At 44.2% G+C, this 22,443-nt stretch overlaps 1 protein-coding gene across 1 annotated transcript in view; it reads right to left on the bottom strand.

Moving 5' to 3' along the window:
• Positions 1-260: 260 nt before the first annotated feature.
• The window catches only part of LOC138667898 (collagen alpha-2(I) chain-like), a 107,076-nt gene continuing 84,893 nt past the window's right edge, over positions 261-22,443 (bottom strand). The window contains exon 4 of the mRNA XM_069755971.1: positions 261-383. The gene's annotated coding sequence lies outside the window, so the exon portion shown is untranslated. The remainder of the gene's footprint in view (positions 384-22,443) is intronic.

Here is a 22,443-nt window from a genome sequence, read left to right as displayed (position 1 = left end):
ACAAAAGTGTTTTGTTTCTGTGAGTCTCCCAGGTCTTGAACCCACAACTTTAACATACTTTAAGCTGCTAAGCCACAAACTCCAAAAATATCACCAGGAGACTTTTGTGTACTTGATCTGCACTGCAGGCTCGGACTACATGCAGATGATACTGAAATACACTGCTGTGTACAATGGGTGTATTTTTACTATAGGGGGAGAATAAAAGATTTTTTTTTATCCTATAAAATTACTAAAAAATAATAGTGAAAACAATAATGTCATTTTAATGCATTTATTAAAACATAATAAACATCACAAATCAGCAAATAACACAGACATATTTGGTGTCCCTGTAATCGTAACGGCCCGCACATCACAGCAATCAGATTACTTATGGGAACCTGTAAATGACAAAAAAAAATGGTGTGACTGATATTTTTTTTTCTATTAAACCCATAAAACATGTAATAAAACTGTAATGCTGAGGCTGTGTTCACACATAGCTTTGAAATGCTTTGATTCTGCTCTTAAAAATGTAACAGCGTTTATTTCTTCATGTGTTTTTTTTTTTCAGAAGAATCCTATAGAGAAAAAATGCACCAAAACCACAGAGTTCAGCAGCATCTCCAGACCCCAGAGGATGGAGATTTCATGGAATCACGTCCACTTTGCTTCACAATTTAGACCGTGTTCACATGTAGCATAAATGCTGCATATTTTCTGCTGCTTTTTTGCATAAAAATTCTGCTGTGTGTACACTGTACAAGCAAAGTGGATGTGATTTCATGAAAACTGTGCCTACTATTAGAATTCAACAAAAAGTATATTACATTATTTAAAAGTTAATTTGTAGCTATATGCTTAGTTTTCCACTTGTTTTCCAGGTGTTCTTCCTTTCCCTTTTCTTTCCTTGCCTTTCCCTCCCATCCTACTGCTTAAATATTTTATATATAAAGTATCTTATATGTGTATCATAACCCCTTTCCCTTGCCTATCCTGTACAGACCAATTTTTTTTCATTTTCCTTCTATCTCTTTAATTTTTTATCTTTCCCTTTTCGCCATTTTCCTTAATAAACCATATTTTTCCTTCCCTCTTTTCATTCTTAACCCATTCCAACCTTTATTTTTGCCTATATCTTACATCTCTTTAAATGTTGCTTTTTTGCTTTTATTTTATTCTTGTTTGCGTCTATATTACAGTGTATTTATAATATATAAATGCATAGAATATGTGCTTGTTTAATCTTTATTTTCAGTTTATGTGGTGCTCTACATATTCATCATATGGGCTTATGACAGGTCACTGATCCCTCACTGACCTGCCCGCTATTTTACATACTGAATATTGTACTGTGGGGTTACAAAAAAAAATTTCAACTTGATCAAAATGGCACCTGCCATGGCACCTGCTCTGTAGCATGATACATGCCTAAAATGGCTATATGCATTTATGCTTTATTCCTATAAAATTAAGGGGTGTAAAAAAAAATCTTCATCAAAATGGCAAGTTCCGGTAGTTGCCACTGTGCAAGCGCCACTGCCGGCACCATTTTGATGAAGCCAAATTTCACTTTAAGTGCAGAATCAAAGCTTTTCTGTACTATTAAAAGCACATTGAAAACGCATCTTTACATCTGCACCAAACATGTATCAAATAAGGGGGAGAAGATTGTTATTGTGCAATTTGGTGTTGACACCTGCAGAAAACAAAATACACAGTATTTGTGCAACGTGTGAACACGGCCTTACAGACACAAAAAAGTCGGATGTCGTATAGAGATGCTACATCAATTTGAGAAATGTGAATGAAGGAACAAAAAATAATCCACTGGTCCCAACTAGAGATGAGCAGGATGCACAGATGACATCGCACCAGCTCTGGCAAATCAAAAGCCACATCGGGGACTTCGGAAAGTTAGAGATTCGCATCCTCCCATCCAGCTGCCAGGTACCACTGACCTGGATGCTGGACCAGAGACCCATGAATCTATCTGCTCATCTCTAGTCTTAACTATCCCAGATACGGTGCACAGTCTTGGATATGGGTGTAACGCCCTGCAGTCTTGCGTGTCCGCTGAATTTGCCTCCCTGCCAACGCCACTCTAACATCTCCAACCAGGGGAGAAAGAAATGTTAAATGGGCATGGATTAGGGTGTGGCCAAAATTTGTGGAATTTTTTGTCCTTCAAAAGTTGGGAGGTACACCATTGTCCCGGCAGGTCAGGGCTTATTGGGACTCATTCTGCTGTTCTGGGCTTTGTCCCAACTTCCACTCACTCTATCCATGCAGTGTCTTCTCTCAGTGTCTTTATCGCTCTGTAGCTCAACCTTCTCGGTGGGCAGGGCCGGCATCTCTGCACACAATTACAATTAAATAAACAATTCTCTTTTTTATTTCTGATCTCCTGGGAAATCAAACACCTAATCTCCTATCATTGCCAGCTGCATTTAAAGCTATGAGCCACAGCCTGCACAGATGACACTGGGAAGATTTTCTATACTTAAAGCAGCATTGCAGGCTCTGAACCCATAGGCTGGTACATAGAGATACATCTGTATATAGCTATGTACTTTTATGTCCCTGTATTCTAGAGGGAAAATAAGTCAGACTTTTTTTCTTACTATAAAATTACTAAAATAATATTGGAAAATGCCATTTTAAATGTGCTTTTTAAAAATATAACAAACATCAAAAATAAGCAAATAGCATAGACATATTTGGTGTCTGTTATCTTATCAAATTGAACAACATAGTGATCAGATAATTTTCTGTAATTGGTAAATGGCATTAAAAGAAATATATGCTGTGATTTATTTTTTCCACTATAAACTCCATAAAAAATTGAATATAAATATGAGTCCTCCCGAATCTTCTCACTTACCCTGTAGCGGTGGCAAGTGGAGTTCATATTTGTGGGGTTGATGTCACCTTTGTATTGTCAGGTGACATCAAGTCCACTGATTACTAATGGAGAGGCATCTATAGTGAGTTCACAGCAGACCTCATCACCACAGTTCAAGCTCAGTGACTTCACCGCAGATCATGGTGAGATTTAACCCCTTAACAACCGCCAGTACGCTTTTTAACGGCAGCAGTTAAGGGTACTTATTCCTCAGCGGCGCTTTTTAACGGCAATATATACACAGCTTCAGTGTAAAATGTCACCGGTGATTGCAGTATTACCTGTACACTGACACTATATACAGAGCTCCTGTGGGTCATTCCATGGTAGCTTATGTTACAACACAATATAGTAACTTATGTTACAAAGATGATGGTAACTTACCTTACAATAAGGTTAATCCACTGGATGGTAACATATTGTAAAGTAAGTTACCATCAGCTTAGTAACAGAAGTTACTATACTGTGCGGTACCGTAAGTTTTCTATATTTGTTGTAATAAAATCTGTTGCTTGTAACTTGAGAGGTTAAAATATATATATTTTTTAAAGTTGCTGGGACTATGGTGTTTTAATACAATAAAAAGAGTGCTTCTCCCCTGTTTACCAGAACAGAAAATTTGGCAGACTAATGAAGGACAATTGCCTTTCCTTTTCTTGTAACGTAAGTTACCAAGTAATAACACTGTATTTTGTATTTAATTTTATTGTTGAAAAATCAAACTGTGTTGAAATCTATTGAGAATTGTTTAATGAACAATATACATTGACTCCTTTTTGTGCCTGCTTTCAAAGAACAGTCTGTAGCCAGTTTTTGGCTTGTGAATGTAACGTAAGCTACCATGGAATGACCCCTGTGTATAATGTCACAGATGATCACTGTATTACCTTCCACTTACACTATATATAGCGCTCCTGTGTATAATGTCACTGGTGATCATTGTATTACCTGTGCAGAGCTCCTGTGTATAATGTCACTGATGATCACTGTATTACCTGTACATTAACAGTAAATACAGAGCTCCTGTGTATAATGTCACTTAGTATTGTGTTTTTTTTTATTTTTATTAATGATCAGTATTGTAGTATTCAGTCACTATGTGGTGGTTATATGTGGTCTGGTCATGGTGTGGTGGTATTTGTTCCTTGTATGTGGTATTATTTGGTCACTATGTGGTGGTAATATGTGGTCTGGTCATGGTGGGATGGTATTTGTCCTTTGTATGTGGTATTAATGGTCATTTAAAAAAGTGTATGTGACTCATTCCCTTAAAGAAAAATATATAAAAATATATTTATATTTAAGAGATTTGAGAGCACAATATCAGAGGAGCTGTATCCAAGTCAGTTTATACAAACCTCACTAAAAAGAAAACAGTCCTATAGAAGTCAAATAATGTATGATGAAATGAACATGAGTCATACTGTAATTAAAGAACTATATGTATAATATTCTACATGGGCCCAATGAAATATTTTTCTTAATCTCCTAGCCCACGATTATCAACTATCATTAGAAATTCAATTTGCGCAAATTGCCTAAAATGGCAGGAATTTTACACAATACAGAAGATTTCTTCAGACTGAGAAGGCTCATATGACCTCTGGCACAGCTAGTCTGGCTTCTCCAAAATGCTTTGCAGCTATCATATGGTATAGCACAACCTAACAGAAGGAACTATCATAGCCTGTAAAAAAGCACGGGCAGGGAATACAGCAGCTATTATGTGGTGAATCTGGATAGTGAGATGGCATTACAGCTCACAGCGTAAGGTCAATTTACACTGCATGATAATGGTGAACGAGCATTCCTAGGAAAGCTCATTTCATATTGATTGTGCAGTCTAGGCAGACTTTTCACAATCTTTCTTTTCAGGCTTTTCGAGATCATCACTCTCAGCAGAATTGTCCTATGTAACTAGGACTTGCACTGCCTGTATCATCAATTACTGATTTTTCAGTGTGCATTTCAGGCAGGATTGGCCAGCGTAAACAATCAACTGGCAACATGTTGTTTTACACTGTACACGGCATTGGTATTGTCGATATCCCGGTAGGACTCTCTCACCTTTAAGCTCCCCCCATTTCCCAAAGGAAAAAACTCCATCCCAAATAATGACAGGATTCTAAACTTGGATAATAATTGGCCACAGCGGCCTTTATTATAAAACATACAAAACACATAACAGTAAAGTAACGTGGGGAGGGTCCTTGGAGCTCAAAATCTGGTGGTAAACCATAAGAGAAAGTGGACAGAGAAACAGACCATAATTTACTCCCAGCCGTTACCACACTCGCTCAGGAGCACCAAAGTACCCCGAAGAGTTACCATTGTCCACTTAAAACTTGGGAATCCGGCCCACCTTTGCCAAGATTCCCCCAAACCACCAGACCCAAAACCAAACTTTACACAAACTGAAGAATCCATATCCCGACGGATCCCCCAGGCCAATTTAGCACCAACTCCAAGGACCCCTCCCACCGCCACAATGAGGGTAATTGAACACCTCAAATACCCGAGACCCCCCACACCTAACCGCTATGGCTGTTCTGTCCTCACTAGCTGAGGCAGGCTCATACGTAGCTATACAGTCAGCTAAACCGCTATACCGGGTCCAATAAGGAGACTGTGGTTGAGTCTGTGCTTTATTAAACGTAGTGGTATATTGATGCGGTGAAACTGTGAACAATGATATAAATAGAATCAGTGCATGGTATAGAACAGATACATACTACACATGAGGTACATTATGCATAACATTTAGGAAGCTAGTAACTGAACTGGGAGTACAACTGGCTAGGCTAGGCTAATATGGAGCAGAAATATCTATAGGAAGCATAAAGACATACCGGCAATGCAATCGCAAGGGGGATGAAGTGAAGCGTCTTTCCTTGAAGGCAGACTGAGGAAAGTGAAAGGAAAAATGGAGGGAAATGGAGGCTGAGCTACCATAATGCATTGCAAAGGAGGAGGAGAATCAGACATGGATAATACAAAAACAAGATTGAACTGCCAACATAACTCTGGCCGCTAGAGGGAGCCAAAGCATCACAGATGAATAAAGGCATGAATATATCAATACTGTATACTGAGGAAACTGCAATTATGCAAGCAAATAATCAGGGCAACAATATTAGATGGCGGAGACAGAACACTCCCCGTCTGGCATCAACGGATGTCACAACTCCTTTCTTCCGAAGGCAACAATAGGACCAGTTCAGATACCGGTCTGGAAAATGTCTTAGGTTCATTCCCTTTGGTCATCCTTAGCTCAACTTTGCGGACGTTGCCGTCCTTGCTCGGGAACGTTGTGGTAACTAGACCAAGTGGCCACTGGTTCCGGTGAATCTGACAGTCTTTCACAAGAACAAGGTCACCTATGTTCAGATTAGGTTTAGTAGATTGCCACTTCGTCCGTGGCTGCAGGGTAGACAAATATTGTTTGCGCCACCTGTCCCAGAAAGTATTTGCAAGACTTTGTACCTGTCTCCATTGGCGCTTGTAGAGGTCCTTCGCGTCGAATCCTCCTGGAGGGGCACTGGACAGTCCTGTTTTCTGGGTAAGTAAAGTAGCTGGAGTCAATAACAAGGGCTCCTCAGGGTCGTTAGGAACTGGAACCAGGGGTCTTGCATTGATTATAGCTGCAGCTTCAGCCATGAAGGTGATTAGGCGTTCGTGGGTAAGCCTCCCTGCTCCATTAGATTTTTCCATGTCACGAGTTCTGGTGGTCCCGAATGAGCGAGCTATATGAGTCAGGCAGGTAATGGCTCGAGTAAGTGACTTCCAACTTGAGAATCTGTCGAACCTGCAAGATCCAAGCTGGATAACAGAGGTCATTGTATGTAGTGTAGACACCTGAGGGCGGATTTCAGCATCTGAGTCCTCTCCTACAAGTTCAAAGGTGTCTGGAAAACATTCCTCAATGTACAATAGTTTAGGTCCAGAGAGCCACGTTCTGCTTCCTAGTCGACTTGCGTCAACTGCTCTAGTTGCATGGTCTGCGGGATTCTGGTCTGTGGGTATGTAATGCCACTGCTTTGGATGAACTGATCTCCTGATTCGTAGCACTCTGTTATTGACATATACGTAGAATCGCCTGGTTTCGTTGTGGATATATCCCAGGACTACTTTGCTGTCTGAGTAGAACTTGGCCTGTGTCAGGTCGATATCCATTTCGGATGCGATGAACTCCGCTAACTCAACGGCTAAGACTGCGGCACAAAGCTCTAACCTGGGTATAGTGTGCTCTGGTTGTGGTGCGAGTTTGGCCTTTCCCATGACGAAACCAATGTGGCACTGACATTTAGAGTCTACAGTTTTGAGGTAGGCAACAGCGGCAATTGCTTTGACAGAAGCATCTGCAAATACGTACAGTCTTTGGCTCTGTATCTCAGTAGATGGCACAGGGGTGTACGGTCTTGGCACATGCAGGTTGGAGAGTGCCGCTAACGAGTTCTTCCACTCTTCCCACTGGATCCTCTTATCAGGTGGCAGTGGTGCATCCCAGTCAGATGTTTCCCTAGTTAAGTCTCTTAGTAGGGCCTTGCCTTGTATAGTAACAGGAGCTGCGAAACCCAAGGGATCGTACAGACTGTTGATGGTAGACAGGACGCCTCTACGTGTGAAAGGCCTTTCTTCCTGGCTGATCTGAAAGGTGAAAGTGTCTGATTGTAGATTCCAGAGAAGCCCAAGGCTGCGTTGCATTGGTGCGGGGTCTGACCCCAGGTCTAGGTCTCTGAGACCATTACATAGGTCTTGAGAAGGGAACGCTTCCATGAGTTCTTGGCTGTTTGAGGCTATTTTATGAAGCCTAAGGTTTGAGCAGGCAAGCATGTCCTGGGCTCTCCTGAGAAGACTGATGGCAGTCTCATTTGAAGGCATGGCTTTTAGACAGTCGTCGACATAAAAGTCCTTTTCTATGAATTGTCTGACATCTGCTCCGTATTCTGGTTCTCCTTCCTGAGCTGACCTTTTGAGTCCGTAAATGGCGACTGCAGGTGAAGGACTGTTGCCAAAGATGTGCACTCTCATGCGATACTCTGTGACTTCTTTAGTAGGATCATTGTCTCTGTACCAGAAGAATCTTAGGAAGTTCCTGTCTCTCTCTCTCACAAGGAAACAATGGAACATTTGCTGGATGTCAGCGATGAAGGCAATGGAATCCTTACGGAAGCGCATAAGTACACCCAGTAGTTTGTTATTGAGGTCTGGTCCTGTCAGCAGAACGTCATTCAGGGAGACATCATTAAACTTAGCACTGGAATCAAACACGACTCTGACCTGGCCTGGTTTCTTAGGGTGGTATACTCCGAACATGGGTAGGAACCAGCATTCTTCAGAGTCTTTGAGAGTGGGAGCTAGTTCTGCGTGACGGTTTTCAAAAATCTTTGACATGAAGGAGAAAAAGTGATCTTTCATCTCTGGTTTCTTTTGCAGATTACGAATGAGAGAGGAGAAACGTTGTAATGCCTGATTTCTGTTGTTCGGTAGACGTGGTCTGTGGGTTTTGAAGGGAAGAGGTGCGACCCAGCTGTTGGTCTCATCTTTAACGAGCCCCTTGTCCATTACCTCTAAGAACAACTTGTCCTCTACCGACATTGCCACTTGGTTGTCCTGCTTAGTTCTCTGGAAGACTGTGCACCCTAACTGATCCTCATAGCTTCCCGACACTATACTGCTGTCGTGAGTAAAGTCTATTAAATGGTTGGGCAGTTGGATGCTGTGTGGCAGTTCCCTGACATGGAACTCATTGTTACAAGGTTGAAACAGAGATGGACGTCCTTTCTCCAATGTATTTGTCAGCATGCTTGTCACAGAAGATGGGGCGTGCATGCGTCCCAAGCATACGTTGCCAATTATGACCCATCCTAGGTCTAGCCTTTGGGCATAGGGAGCATTGTGGAGTCCATTGATATGACGTCTCACTTTATGAACCTGCAGGATATCTCTCCCCAACAGCAGAATTATCTGGGCCTGATGGTCGAGTTCTGGTATAAGATGTGCTATTCGTTTTAAGTGAGCGTGATGGATTGCTACATCTGGTGTAGGGATTTCAGATCTATTGTCTGGGATCTGGTTACATTCGATGGTCATAGGTAGTGGTAGGCAGAATTGTCCGTCTAAAGACTCGATCTGGTAGTCAGTAGTTTTCCTGCCTGTGTTAGGTTGAACAATTTAATAAAATGTTCACTTAAGTTGCCTACTCCTGGCCTAATGGATATTGATCAGGTGCGCACCAAAGAAATAAACATATAACAACACACAGTCATATGTAAACTCTCCATGATCAATCTATGGCCCAGCTGCAAGGGAAAAGAGACTTTATTCAGTCAGAACACATGGTTACATATCCCCTGTAAGGGGGCTCGGTTAGCTCTAAAATGGGAGTGATCAGATGCATTCCATTGGTTAGTGGGTTGGGCAATGAGCAAGTCCATGGGTGGATCCATGAGGTCATCAGGGTGGGTTGGTCCATGAGGTCATCAAGGTGGGCGTCATCTTGGATACCAGCCAGGCAGCCACATGGTATGCTGAGACAGGAAATGGCAGCCATCTTTAGTGTCTTTTAATCTAAGAAAGCTTGTAAGGTTAAACAATACACGTTATGGGTCGCTTCTCTCAACCTCTTATGTCTTGGGGTTAATTAAGTATTTGATCTTATGGCTCTCCTCAACAGTCCCCCCTAAATACTTTATTAACCCTTTTTTTTTTATCTTGATCCCACCGTGGTTTCCTAACCCACCAGTGTTAAGTGTCACTATGACATCAGAGGCTTCATGACAATACAGATGCTATAGACACCAGAGAATGTGTGACCAATCATGGATATATCAGGAGGTACCTCGGAGCGCGCTACCAGCGTCCTCGGGACTTTTCTACCTGCTGGATCTATTACTCTCCAATCTCCATGGTTACATAAACTACACATGTCACTCACCCTGATGTAACACATCCTAGATCTGACCGTCTCGCCCGGGAGGGGGGAATTGGAGTTTTCACCAGTTTGAGACAAGTTTTCCCTTGTGGAAAACCTCCCTTTGTAGCTGGACTTTGACAAGCAGGTCAGATCCTACTCTGTCCCTAACTGTCTAACAAGTTTATAATGTGAGAGATGGATTAAATGGCGCTATAACAATAAACAATAATAATAATAATAATATGGATCCAGGAGACGCTCAGCAATCCTGACTGAAGTAGGAGTAGTCAGGAGCACTTGGTAGGGACCCTCAAATCTCGACTGCAGGGATGTCTTTCTGATGAACTTCTTTACCAGCATGTAGTCACCAGGTTGGAAATCATGGGTACCTTCACTGGAATCTGGAATGGATGATAAAACTTGTACATGTGTTACTGACAGTTCTTTTAGTAAGGACAATTACATAATTTACAAGAGTATCACTTCCTAAAGCTAGTTGTTGTGGAAAATATTGACCCAACCTTGGAGGCTCCCCCCAAAAAGAATCTCGTGTGGTGTGTTTGGTGGGACCCCTTGGAGTGTTTCTGACTGAGTATAAGGCAATGGGCAAAATGTCTGTCCTAGTCTGACCTCCTAACTGGCTTTCAGTATTTTATTTTTCAAGGTGCCATTCAGTGTTTCTACTTTCCCACTGCTCTGTGGGTGATATGGAGTATGTAAACCCAAATCAGCTCCCACCAATGTCCACAGTTCCTTAGTCAGTGCTGCAGTGAATGCGGGTACTTGGTCACTCTCAATTACCTCTGGGACCCCATATCTGTATACTACTTCAGTCATCAGTCTCTTAACAGTCACTCTGGCAGTCATGTTGGTTACTGGATAGGCTTCGGGCCATCCTGAGAACATGTCAGTCACTACCAGTACATACCCGTACTTCCCTACTTTTGGCATTTGAATGTGATCTATCTGAATTCTCTGAAAGGGATAGAGTGGTTTAGCCAATGTTTCTGAGTAACTTTCTGGGGAGGTGCTGGATTGCATGTTGCACACACAAGGCAGGAATTGCAGTATTTTTGGGGTGACAGTAGAGATCCCAAGTGCCATGTAAGTCTTCCAAATCAGGTCAATCATCTGATTCCTGCCTCTGGGCGATACCGTGTGCCCATTCTGTCTCCGAGGAATACAGATTACGGGGTAGACAGAACTTTTTGTTCACCCTCCAGACTCCATCTTCATCCTTTTTTAGCTACTCCTTCTTGCCATGGCTTCTTTTCATCATCTGATGTCTTGATGTAGATGGATAATCCTCATAAGAGAGCCTTTAGTCCCTTCTTCAGTGTTTTGTGACATGTACACCGCTGCTTTCTCTTTCCCAAATGGATCAGCAGCATAGGTTTTTACTGTTTTGTCAGCAAAGAAGTTCCTCCTTGCTTCTGGAGAATCCAATCTTCCGTGAGCTTTGATCTTGATCACTGCAACCTCTGAAAGTAGATCAAGAGCGGCCACAAGTTCTTGTATGGTAGCAGCATGTTTTACAGGAGTTCCACTAGACGTTAGGTATCCTCTGGCTGCCCAGATACTGCCGAAGTCATGAGCCACTCCGAAAGCGTATCTTGAATCCGTGTAGATGTTGACCACCTTCTCCGTCGCTTCCTGACAAGCCAATGTCAAAGCTTTAAGTTCCGCTTCTTGTGCAGACATGTGCGGTGGTAGTGATCCAGCTGAGATGACCTGGTCATGTGTAACCACGGCATATCCCGTATGGAACCTTCCCGTTTCATCTGCAAATCTGGAACCATCAGTGAGGAACGTCAGGTCAGCATGTGGGAATGGGTCTTCAGACACGTTTTTCTTGGAGGCTACTTCTTTCTGCATTTGTTCAAGACAGTCATGATCCTCCTTTGAGTGTGTAGAGGCATCTTCTCCGAGAGCATGAGCATCATCATCCACATCCCCCCTGGAAAGAGGAAGCAGCATGGACAGTTTGAAGATGCTGCAGCGGACAAGAGTGACATTATCCGGAACCAACAGCGAATATTGTAGTCTCATATGACGCTGCACCAACAGATGTTTAGGGTTGCAGGAATAGCAATTATGTCGTGTGGAGCCATTAAGAGAACTGGATGTCCTCAGATGATATCAGAATTTGGGATTCCAAAAGCTGGTGCAGACTGTATGGCCTGTTTAAGAGCGTAGAAAGCTTCCACGGATTTGGTACATAGTGGAAACGCTGATGTCTTGAGGTCTTCGTACAATGGCTGCATCAGCTTTGAGGCATCTGGAATCCTTTGGCGACAATAAGTGATAGGTCAGCCAGCTCATCCGAGGCCCATGTCTTGGGTTCTTGGCAGAACTCAACACCAGAGTCCCATGTCTTGTCACTGGCAAGTGAGTCATCATTGAACACGATATCCATAACAGGCCAATATGCATCGACTGCTTTAAGATTTGCCAGGGAAATTAGATCTTGCCACGTAGCTGGGTAAGTACTTTGGATTTGAAGCATGCTTCTGTAGAAAGGCATCGGCTGTTTTTCTGGATCTGGAGCTTGGTACAACAGAGTAGCAGCTTGTTGGGGTGTAAACTTGACGTAGAGGGTGGGCTCCTCAGACATGAGCATTGGCACTGTTGGTGGTGACACCTGAGGCGGGAGTAGAGATGGCACCGGAATTGTCAAGGTCTCAATTTGCTCACTAATATTCGCATACTCTAAAATGCGAGTTATTGCTGCATGAAGTTGTTGAGCACTAACGTCTGGATGAATAGGGTCAAAAGTAGGGGTCACAGCGTGTATGATCATTCTACATGGAAGATTGCCAGCTTTAGTCACCACTATGTCCCCAACAGCTATCTGACCATGTGACTTAACAATGATTTGACTGTCAGCTTGAATAGTCGCCCCTCCTGCTTACACTATAGCTCTAGCTACACCTCCATTATGCTCTAACCGAGAATTGGCAGCTTTAACAATAGCGTCTGTTTCCATTGTCGTTATGTCACCCTTTCCCACCACTAACAAGGGTCCCTCAGGAAGTTCTTTTTGAAAACAGGTTGTCAACATTCCCTCCCCTTTGTGCTTCCTGTGCTATTGACATCCCCCTCCCAGATTGAGCCCCCCCCCTTGATACAGTTGCCACCGTCCCATACAGGTGTGCACTTGGCTGCAAGAGAGCCTGTGAGGTACCGGGCATAGGGTTAGGTAGACTGTGTGAGAGTGCTATTGTAGTGGAAGCGTTGGGAGGAGAGGCCATTGCTTGGAGCATCTTGTGTGGGTTGTTGTGAACAGGTAATTCAGAACCACAATGGACATTGAAGTTCAGAGCACACAAAGTGACCTGACAAGTACCAAAAACATAGGACGAGCTCTGAGACGTGGGAACTCCGCTGACCGCAATCCCCAATCCTATCACACAACACCAGAGGTAGCCGTGGATTGCGCCTAATGCTCCCTATGCAACTCGGCACAGCCTGAGAAACTAACCAGCCCTGAAGATAGAAAAATAAGCCTACCTTGCCTCAGAGAAACTCCCCAAAGGAAAAGGCAGCCCCCCACATATAATGACTGTGAGTAAAGATGAAAACACAAACACAGAGATGAAATAGATTTAGCAAAGTGAGGCCCGACTTACTGAATAGACCGAGGATAGGAAAGATAGCTTTGCGGTCAACACAAAAACCTACAAACAACCACGCAGAGGGGCAAAAAGACCCTCCGCACCGACTAACAGTACGGAGGTGCTCCCTCTGCGTCTGAGCTTCCAGCAAGCAAGAAAAACCAACAAAGCAAGCTGGACAGAAAAAATAGCAAACAAAAATAACACAAGCAAAACTTAGCTTACGCAGGACAGACTGGCCACAGGAACGATCCAGGAGGAAGCAAGACCAATACTAGAGCATTGACTGGAGGCCAGGATAAAAGCACTAGGTGGAGTTAAATAGAGCAGCACCTAACGACTTAACCTCATCACCTGAGGAAGGAAACTCAGAAGCTGCAGTACCACTCTCATCCACCAAAGGAAGCTCATAGACAGAACCAGCCGAAGTACCACTCACGACCACAGGAGGGAGCTTGGCCACAGAATTCACAACAGTGGGTGTGCGGCTAAATTAGCAGTGGAAGTGACAGGAGAAAGGGTTGGTGCCGAGGACGATCCAGGCGGGAGCATTGCTAGATAGGGGAAAGGTTCGGTGCCCCATTGGAAACCACTGAGACAGGATACATGGGTAAAGCTTGTTCACTTTCCAAAGGAAAATAGTATTGGCCGTTAGTGGTCATTACTGGGTAACAAGGATTTGGTGATGTGGTGTATAGCCTTAGTCTAAGATGTTCACCACCAGGAGCAGCACATTTGCCATCCAGAAAATGGCTACCGTCAGAATTACATGTTATCCACAAAATGGCCACCATTAGAATTAACACATTTGCCATCCACAGAATGGCCGCCGCCAGCATGAACACATTTGCCAACCATAAAATGGCTGCTACCAGCATTAACAAATTTACCATCCACAAAATGGATGCTACCAGCATTAACAAATTTACCATCCACAAAATGGATGCTACCAGCATTAGCAAATTTACCATCCATAAAATGGCTGCTACCAGCATTAACAAATTTACCATTTACAAAATGGCTACTACCAGCATTAACAAATTTACCATCCACAAAATGGATGCTACCAGCATTAACAAATTTACCATCCACAAAATGGATGCTACCAGCATTAGCAAATTTACCATCCATAAAATGGCTGCTACCAGCATTAACAAATTTACCATTTACAAAATGGCTACTACCAGCATTAACAAATTTACCATCCACAAAATGGATGCTACCAGCATTAACAAATTTACCATCCACAAAATGGATGCTACCAGCATTAGCAAATTTACCATCTACAAAATGGCTACTACCAGCATTAACAAATTTACCATCCATAAAATGGCTGCTACCAGCATTAACAAATTTGCCATTCACAAGATGGCCGCCGTCAGCACTAACAAATTTGCCATTCACAAGATGGCCGCCGTCAGCACTAACAAATTTGCCATCTGCAAAATGGCCGCCGTCAGCACTAACAAATTTGCCATTCACAAGATGGCCGCCGTCAGGGTTAGCACATGGCTCTGGGCCACCATTATAAGGTGGTGGCCCCTCACAGGATATATTTTTGTAATACACATAACTCAAAACTCTGCCCTTTTTATTCCTTTCCTCTTCTACCCAATTTTCTCTATACAGACTTTCAGAGACTCTCTCCCATGCCCTAGCAGTAGACAACAATCCATTATCTTCTAGGATACCTTTCCTTTCTTTCAAGACAATCTTCCACTCCAGGGGCTGTAACCTTCCCCTTCTGGCATTCCACACAACTTCATAAGCTTTTTACATTGTTTAACATGACTCTTCCCTTCACGAGTCGCTACTAATGTGCACGGGTCTAACTTGCCATCTGAATTTGGCTTAGTGCCAATACGGCAGAACTGCATTAATTTCTCCATCTTTCTATAGATATCTATATCTCTATCAAGATAACAAGCACCAAACAAACAATAAGACGGGGGAGATGACTCAAACCTGAGATTCTAAAGAGAACTGAGTCTGCAGTACTCAGTTCCTATTCTTTCTTGTCACGTGGTCCCTGTCTGACTTCCGTATTCTGTACTTTACAAACCAATTATTCCCTACTTAGTCAAATTGCTCCCTAACTTACCAGTCCCCGTGCAGAGTCAACTCACTCGATGCCACGGTGCAAAAAAAAACTATAAATTAATTTATTTGGCTCGAACTGAGTCATCTCACTCCAAGTTTTAATGAGCCGCTACACAATTTATTAGGCGCCGAACTGAGTCATCTCACTCCAAGTTTTACCGGGCCCCCCTAGGCCGAGTCAATCACTCAAGGTCCTAGTCTCTCTTATACAGAACTGAAAATCTTATCACAGGCGACAACCATGTACTGTACCACAGACAAAAATATTTTTTTTTTTTTTTTTTCTTACACTTGCTTGCTTTTCTTTTCTAAAAACTTGCTTTTCCTGTTCTAACACTTGCTTTTCCTTCACTAAAAAAAAACAACTTGCTTTTCCTGTTCTAACTACCAGTCATCTCCCCTCCTCACAACACATAACAGGCAGTAGGCAACTAAAACATGTGACGGTTCTTGCAATTAAATGACCAGCAGCGGAGAGACCCTTCTGCCGTCTTACAGATACCACGAAGACCGGACACGGTCAGGCAATCTGCACAGGATACCCCGAAGGACACAGGTAAAGACTACAGATTATAAAAATCAGCAGACTTACCGTGTTCTGATAAGGAGGTGATCAGTCTCCACGTTCGGGGTATTCAGCGCGTTCTGCCATTCCAGTCGCCGGTCCTCAGGGTTCAGGGCTCTTCCTCTGCTGGCCCCAGGTTGGGCAGCCAAATTGTTAGGTTGAACAATTTAATAAAATGTTCACTTAAGTTGCCTACTCCTGGCCTAATGGATATTGATCAGGTGCGCACCAAAGAAATAAACATATAACAACACACAGTCATATGTAAACTCTCCATGATCAATCTATGGCCCAGCTGCAAGGGAAAAGAGACTTTATTCAGTCAGAACACATGGTTACATATCCCCTGTAAGGGGGCTCGGTTAGCTCTAAAATGGGAGTGATCAGATGCATTCCATTGGTTAGTGGGTTGGGCAATGAGCAAGTCCATGGGTGGATCCATGAGGTCATCAGGGTGGGTTGGTCCATGAGGTCATCAAGGTGGGCGTCATCTTGGATACCAGCCAGGCAGCCACATGGTATGCTGAGACAGGAAATGGCAGCCATCTTTAGTGTCTTTTAATCTAAGAAAGCTTGTAAGGTTAAACAATACACGTTATGGGTCGCTTCTCTCAACCTCTTATGTCTTGGGGTTAATTAAGTATTTGATCTTATGGCTCTCCTCAACACCTGCTGTTGTCACAGTACCTGCACACGTCTTTAAGGAGTAGGGAGTGCTTGGCCCTTTGATGTTGAATAGGTCAAAGAACATTGATCTAGCCAAGGATCGATTACTTTGATCATCCAAGATAGCATACAGTCTTACAGCTTGGTCTCTATGGCCCTTCGGGTATACTTTGACGAGGCATATTTTTGAACAGGACCTACTGTCTATTGTCCCTTTGCAGACCTCGGTGCATTGTGAAGTGATCTCTGGCGTAGCTGTATCAGTGTTCCTTTCCTCCCCGCCATGCTCACTGTCAGCAGGCGTGTTTTGTGTACTCCATGGAGCTGGGCCAGGGTGTAGAGCGGTGTTATGGTCTGTGGTGCCACATTCTGTGCATTTTACACTGACCTTGCAATCCTTGGCGAGATGAGCTGTGGACGAGCAGCACTTGTAGCAGATACCGTTTTCTTTCAGGAAGCTTCTGCGATCTGGCATAGATTTTCCTCTCAAGGCTTTGCATTTCAGGAGAGGATGAGGCTTCTGATGAAGTGGGCACTGCTTGTCAGGGTCCTGCACCTTTGTCTCTGATTGGGAGCAGCCAGCAGACCTGTAATTAGAATCTGAAGAAGAAACATAAGTCTTGTGTACTGCTACAGATGTTCTGCGTGGATTTGCAGGTGGTGATGGTGTGGCATATGGTATTGCAAAGTGAAAGCTGGGATCGTTTCTAATTCTCGCTTGTTGGTGTATGAAGTCTACAAAAACGGAGAAGGGAGGGAATGGAACGCTGTGTTTGTATTTGTACGTGGAACCATGTGTGAGCCACCTCTCCTGTAGATTGTAGGGCAACTTCTGGACTATAGGGTTAACACCTCTGGCTGTGTCGAGAAATGCAAGTTCCTGTAGGTCGTCCTCGTATTTGGCAACTTGGACTTCCTTTAGCAAGTCGCTTAGCTCTCTAAGTTTCTGGAGACCTTTGTTAGATATTTTAGGAAAGTCATAGATTCTTTTGAACAAGGCTCTTTCTATTACTTCTGCTGAGCCGTAACACTCATCCAGCCTTTTCCAGATCTCTTTGAGGCCAGTCTTAGGGCGGTTTATATTAATGTCACTGATCCTTACTGCGTGTTTGACTGACTCTTCTCCCAGCTTTTTGACTAACAGGTCTATCTCTTCCCTGTGTTGTAGCCCCAAGTCTCTAATGACATTTTGGAAGGAAGCTTTCCAAGCTCTGTAACCTTCAGCTCGGTCAGTGAATTTCATGAGTCCCTTGGCAACCAGTTCACGTCGTGTGAAGAACTTGGCAAATTCTGTCGTGAACCGGTTGTCAGCAGAGTATACTGGTGATGGGTCGCCCTGATAATGATGTGAGGTGCGTTCATACCTGTTAGTGTCCTCAGGGTGGCGCCAGCCGGTGTCGTATTGCTTCGGTCTGACGTAAGGTGTGTCAGCAGGGTGATTCATGTTGGTTACCTGGTGAGGGGCAAGGTAGTCATTAGCAGAGTTGTTTTGCCTCACATTTTCGAGTTTGTTTCTGTCCTGAGCCCCGTGACGACTCTCGCTCACTTCGCTGGAGGTGTCGTATTCTGGTTTTGGTACTGGTTCAGGGTTATAGTTTGGATCAGGAAGGTCATTAACATACTGAGATGTGCGTTGTGGTGAGTCTTGCAGTGGAAACTCCAGACTCGACGTACTGCTTTGGCTATGCAGCTTGGGATTTTGCGCGGCTTCTAGCGATTCTGCTTCGGCGAGGGCTGCGGCAGCTTCCCTTTTTGCTGCTAGGCTTTCTAAGGCGGCATCCACACGTGCCTTCTCTAACTGCGTTCTTCTCTCTTGGTCGGCTCTCTCTAACTGCATTCTTCTCTCTTGCTCGTCTCTCTCTAAGCATGACCTTCTCTCTTGCTCGTCTCTCTCTAAGCGCAACGTTCTCTCTTGCTCGTCTCTCTCTAAGAGTGACCTTCTCTCTTCGTCATCTAGGCGTGCTTTTTCTAATTTAAGTTGCATCTCTTGGTCAGCAAAGCTCGCTCGTATTTTGGCGGCTTCAGCATTTGCGCGGGCAATGGCGACCGCGCTGCTGATGGATGTTGTCTTTGAGGAGACGGAAGTAACAGATCTTGTCCTATGTGATTTGTGAGACATGGTGTCTTGGGAAAGTGCTTGGCTGTGCAGAGATTGCTGCAGCTGTATTCAGTCTCTGTGTAGCCGGTGACTTGAATCCCACTAGTTGGATGGCTGCTGTTTCACTGTTCTGTCCTCACTAGCTGAGGCAGGCTCATACGTAGCTATACAGTCAGCTAAACCGCTATACCGGGTCCAATAAGGAGACTGTGGTTGAGTCTGTGCTTTATTAAACGTAGTGGTATATTGATGCGGTGAAACTGTGAACAATGATATAAATAGAATCAGTGCATGGTATAGAACAGATACATACTACACATGAGGTACATTATGCATAACATTTAGGAAGCTAGTAACTGAACTGGGAGTACAACTGGCTAGGCTAGGCTAATATGGAGCAGAAATATCTATAGGAAGCATAAAGACATACCGGCAATGCAATCGCAAGGGGGATGAAGTGAAGCGTCTTTCCTTGAAGGCAGACTGAGGAAAGTGAAAGGAAAAATGGAGGGAAATGGAGGCTGAGCTACCATAATGCATTGCAAAGGAGGAGGAGAATCAGACATGGATAATACAAAAACAAGATTGAACTGCCAACATAACTCTGGCCGCTAGAGGGAGCCAAAGCATCACAGATGAATAAAGGCATGAATATATCAATACTGTATACTGAGGAAACTGCAATTATGCAAGCAAATAATCAGGGCAACAATATTAGATGGGGGAGACAGAACAATGGCCCTCTCAATACCATTCTGTAACCCGAGGGCCCACAAATCAATGCCCACCGCGTTCAAATGTACACCATCTCCCAGGAGAAATTCTTCACCCCCATTCTTCAAATCAAAATGACAGATAGATAAGCCTCCGTTCCTGAAGACAAAACTAGATACCGCCCAATTTACCTTAATTCTAGCTTTATTAATCTTGTCCACCGATCTAGCGTGCCTCCAGCAAATCCTCGGGACGATATCCAACCACACCACGAGCAAATCTTGAAAAGACACCTATAGCCTGAGCAGATCGTGCTTAATATCCCATATTAACTCACGAAATGGGTGAACCCCCAAATCATTTCCCCCGACATGCAACACCAAAATGTCAGGAGGTTTATCTAACCGAGCACCATTATGTACCTCCTGTATGACCCTGTTCCAACGCAAACCCCGAAAACCCAACCACCTGACCACAGCAACTTCCTTGGAAAAACCGAGTTGATGTCCTTCACGCCGAACATCCGCACGCCTCGTGCCCCAATAAACGTAGGAGTGGCCGACGATCCAAACAGAGGATTGTGACCTAGAAAAATACAAACAACTTAGAGTCCACACCAATTAAATAGAAAATACAGACCTACAAGAAAACACCCTCGCCTTGAAGGTCTAATATAACTCTTGTAACGCCCGGACTCCCATCTCCCTATCCTCTGAACCACTTCAGGGGCCAAACCTCCCAAAGCCGCTTCAGTCACGGCCCCGATACGAAACGAATGAGATGCAAAACGAGAAGCATCTAAACCCAGCACTGACAAGGCTCGCCTGAAAATCGCAACAAACTGGAATCTGGATAGGAAAGATCCATCCTGACAAAACACAGGTTTTTTTTTTCGTCAGCTGAAAGCTATTAAAAACCTGCCAACAACGAATGGGACACATTAGTGAACCTGGAACAGCGCCCAAAACTACCCTTTTACCCTTTCCCACCTGGTCCGTCTTAGACCGCCGTATCCAGAAATGTAAATGATCTCCAATAAGCAACACGTCCCTAGCCCAAAGCCCCCCTTGTCTGTACATAGTGGGAGACACAATCTCCCCATCCCTCAAAGCTCCAAAAAAGGCAAGGGAAAAGGCCAAACGGAAAAGAGCAACCTCAAAATTGGATATACAAATTTCACCCAAACACACCAAAAGAGACTGGGCGCCTGCGATCCCCCCTGCCTCACCTTTCTCCTAAACCCTTTTACCGCTTGCTGTACCAGAAACAATTTTGTCAAATCCCACAGGCCTCGATGCCAAAAAACAAAAGCCAAAGCCGCCCTAATTCTATCTACCTTCGTTGCCAACCACCCTTCATCGGCACCACGTCTCAACCGCAATAACAAGGCACCCACTTGATCATCACCCGCGTCAGTAGCCCCACATGACGCCAATCAGGTTTCCCAATCACACCATACCGACCGATACGCAGACCACGTGCTGGGTGCCAAAGACGCATGAATCAAAGGTTCTGCAGCCCAGATACCACGCTCCACGCTTACAGTGCCACGAGGAGCGCTGGAGAAGAAGGGCGTGCCATCGTGGGCGGGAACTAACTGAGAAGTGCAAAAAATAATGGCCGCCCAGTCCAAGTATCTCTGTACCCTGAGGACATGTCCGTCAACAGTAAAGATCCGCCTCCTGATCTTAAATGGCGGGAGGAGGCCAAGAAGAAGGAACCTCCCCCGAAGGAGAGAGCGGGAAAGAGACCAGGACGGAGGAAGCAGCGTGGAGGACGCCATGGCCTGCAGCCCGGAACCAGAGCGTGGGGTGGAAGTGGAGGACTCCCCCAGCCACCCGGAGAGGAGCCGCGGCCAGCCAGTACCCGTCGGTCCTGAGTTCCTGCAGGCCGGAGTAGAAAACCTCATCGATCAGCTCCTGAACATGCAGCTGAGCACCAAGCCACGTGTCAGGCGGTGCCTGCGGAAGACTCACCAGCACCGCTTCCAGCACTGCCCCTTGCGGGGCGCTCCACTCTAAGAGGAGACCGCACAGGTCATGTGCATCAACGCTGTAAGTATTTCTGGTTGCTGTAGACCAGGGATGGGGAACCTCAGGCCCTATGGCCATTTATGGCCCTCGATGACCTTTTATCAGGCCCCCGAGCAGATTCTCAGGGAACGCATTCTTGGGCAGGGAGGTGTATTTTGATTACAACCAGCTAATAAATTTCTTTTTGCTCTGTTAGCACACACATGCAGAGTTCACTACTGAACACTGAAGGGCATGCAATGAAAGATTACATCCTGACACAGTACCAGAATCAGAATGTACTTTGTGGGCGGAGTTTGTACGGCCCCCGAAGGATGGTATAAATATCTAAATGGCTTTTGGCAGAAAAAAAGATTACCCACCCCTGCTGTATACAATCGCTGGTTGGTGTGACTGGACTGGGACTAGCTCAGCCGTGTCTGAGCAATCAGAGTTTATATTGTTATGTTAACACGTTGACAAGCCTAAGGATTTTATGTTTATGGTTTTGATTTTTTGTGCTGTACACCATGTGAAATAAAATTGACAAAGATAGAAGTTGAAAGCACCACTCCAGCTTTTTTTTTTTTTTAAGGCTCCACATAGAAACCTTGATAAAAACAAAAGGCACCGAAACAGTTCAGCAGTGCCTTTAGACGCACAGTGGGCGCAGTTTTCACAATATCACACCTTGTTTAACCCCTTAACACCCTGAGTTTTTTTCAGTTTTGCGTGTTCATTTTTCGATCTCCTCCTTCTCAGAGCCATAACTTTTTTATTTTTCCGTCAATATGGCCATGTAAGGGCTCATTTTTTGCGGGACGAGTTGTACTTTTGGATGACACCATTGGTTTTACCATGTTGTATACTA

This window comes from Ranitomeya imitator, chromosome 2, assembly GCF_032444005.1.
Source record: "Ranitomeya imitator isolate aRanImi1 chromosome 2, aRanImi1.pri, whole genome shotgun sequence".
NCBI classification, from domain to species: domain Eukaryota; kingdom Metazoa; phylum Chordata; class Amphibia; order Anura; family Dendrobatidae; genus Ranitomeya; species Ranitomeya imitator.
The sequence above is the reverse complement of the archived record's forward strand: the minus strand, read 5'-3'. Positions and strand labels throughout refer to the sequence as shown.